Genomic DNA, 3,228 nt, shown 5'->3' on the forward strand with positions numbered 1-3,228 from the left:
TATTTTTACTACAAAATATCGTATCGTGAGTTTCATTACTCACTTTTTAAATGCTTTTGCAATATATATTTTTGGGACTGAGAACACATGCGCTTTTATAAATGTTTGACGAAATAGACACAAGTAATTGAAACTACATTCTATGGCTGAATGATCGAAATCGAATATGCCCCTTTTAGTCTAGTAATCTAAGAATTAGGGAACAGACACCCTAATTGACGTGAATCCTAAAGATAGATCTATTGGGCCCAACGAGCCCCATCCAAAGTACCAGATGCTTTAGTACTTCGAATTTATCATGTTCGAAGGGAGTCCCGGAATGATGGGGATATTCTATATGCATCTTGTTAAGGTCGATTACCAGATGTTCACCATATGAATGATTTTTATCTCTATGCAGTTTGCGAAATGCCTGATATGAGAATGATGTTTATGAAAAATGAAATCTTGTGGTCTATTATGAGACGACCCGTCCTAATCTATAAGGACGAATACAATAACATATGATTACATTGCGAGGTATTTGACCTCTAAATGATACATTTTACAAACATTGCATTCGTTTTTAAAACACAAACTTTCATTACATCGAAAGTTAACAGGCATGCATACCATTTCATAATATATCCAAAGTATCAATGACTTAATAATAATCTTGTTGAACTCAACGACTTGAATGCAATGTCTTTTGAAATATGTCATGAACGACTCCAAGTAATATCTCTAAAATGAGCAAATGCACAGCGAAAGATTTCTTTAATACCTGAGAATAAACATGCTTTAAAGTGTCAACCAAAAAGGTTGGTGAGTTCATTAGTTTATCATCAATATTCATTTCCATCATTTTTAATAGACTACAAGATTTCATATTTTCATTTCACATAAACATCATGCATGCATATAGCCATCTGCATAAAAATCAATCATATGGATTGAACACATGGTAACCGATATTAACCATAATGCATAGAATATCCCCACAGACTGAAAGGACCCATTCATATCGATTATAAACTATTCACAATAGTTGATTACATCGCGAGGTACTTGACCTCTAAATGTTACATTTTACAAACATTGCATTCGTTTTTAAAAGACAAACTTTCATCACATCGAAAGTTGATGGCATGCATACCATTTCATAATATATCCAAACTATAAGTGACTCAGTAATATTCTTGATGAACTCAACGACTCGAATGCAACGTCTTTTGAAATATGTCATGAATGACTCCAAGTAATATCTCTAAAATGAGCAAATGCACAGCGGAAGATTTCTTTCATACCTGAGAATAAACATGCTTTCAAGTGTCAACCAAAAGGTTGGTGAGTTCATTAGTTTATCATAAACATTCATTTTCATCATTTTAATAGACCACAAGATTTTTATTTCCATTTCTCATAAACATAATCTCATATCAGGCATTTTGCACGGCATAGAGATAAAAATCATTCATATGGTGAACGCTTGATAACCGAACTAACAGGATGCATATAGAATATCCCCATCATTCCGGGACTCTTATCGGATATGATAATCGAAGTACTAAAGCATTCGTAACTCGAATGGGACGTGTCAAGGTCCATAGATCTATCTTTAGGATTCGTGTCAATTAGGGGCCATTTTCCTAATTCTTAGGCTACCAAGCTAAAAAGGGGCATATTCGATTCGATAATGCAACCATAGAATGTAGTTTAGATTACTTGTGTCTATTTCGTAAAACATTTATAAAAGCAGAGCATGTATTCTCAGTCCCAAAAATATATATTGCAGAAGCATTTAAAAAGGGAGCAAATGAAACTCACTCTACAATATTTTCTATACAATATGGTGAGTTTCATCACTCCATTTTTAAATGCTTTTGCAATATATATTTTTGGGACTGAGAATACATGCGCTGCTTTTATAACTGTTTTATGAAATAGACACAAGTAATCAAAACTACATTATATGGTTGAATGATCGAAGCTGAATATGCCCCTTTTTACTTGGTAGCCTAAGAATTAGTAAACCGATCTACTAATTGACGTGAATTCTAAAGATAGATCTATTGGGCCAAACAAACCCCATCCAAAGTATCGGATGCTTTAGTACTTCAAATTTGTTTTTATCATGTCCGATGGATGTCCCGGAATGATAGGGGATATTCTTATATGCATCTTGTTAATGTCGGTTACCAGGTGTTCAATCCATATGAATGATTTTTGTCTCTATGCATGGGACGTATATTTATGAGAAATGGAAATGAAAATCTTGTGGTCTATTAAAATGATGAAAATGATTGATTATGATAAACTAATGAACTCACCAACCTTTTGGTTGACACTTTAAAGCATGTTTATTCTCAGGTATGAAAGAAATCATCCGCTGTGCATTTGCTCATTTTAAGGATATTGTTTGGAGTCATTCATGGCATATTTCGAAAGACGTTTCATTCGAATCATTGAGTTCATCAAGATTATTATTAAGTCGATTATAGTTGAATAGTGGATATTATGAAATGGAATGCATGCCTGTCAATGTTGGATGTAAAGAAAGTTTGTCTTTTAAAAATGAATGCAATGTTTGTAGAATGTATCATATAGAGGTCAAATACCTCGCGATGTAATCAACTATTGAGAATCGTTTATAATGTATATGAATGGGTCCTTTCAATTCTGTCTTGCAAGTATTTAATATACGATGTCATCCAACATGATCCTTCTTCTCCTATTGTTGCAATCATGACTTTCTCATCTATTAACTTTTCTTTTAAGACCTCCATTAAAATCTTCTTGTGCAAGTGATCAAATGTTAATGTTGCTAACTTGCTCAATACATTTGCTTTCCTATTCTTGTTTCTTGATATTTTCACAACCTCCCGACTTTCAAACTCTTTAAGATTTTTCAACTAATTTGAAATATTTTTTTCATGGATATATCATTTGCCTCAAATGCTCCATTTACCCATTGTGCTATAATATGTGAATCAACATAAGCATGTAAATGCTTTATCCCCATCTTTGCTGCTATGCGCAGGCCTTATATTAATGCTTCATATTCTGCTTCATTGTTGAATGCGTAGAAACAAAATTTGAGTGCATATGTATGTTCTTCTCCATCAGGATTGGTAAGAACTAACCCTGCTCCCACTCTTTATTCACTTGACGCACCATCTGTGTGTAACTCCCATAACTGAGCATCTCGTTTAGGCTTCTTGAATTGCTCAATCCTTTCACTCGTTTCTA

Source organism: Rutidosis leptorrhynchoides, chromosome 9 (assembly GCF_046630445.1).
Source record: "Rutidosis leptorrhynchoides isolate AG116_Rl617_1_P2 chromosome 9, CSIRO_AGI_Rlap_v1, whole genome shotgun sequence".
NCBI lineage: Eukaryota > Viridiplantae > Streptophyta > Magnoliopsida > Asterales > Asteraceae > Rutidosis > Rutidosis leptorrhynchoides.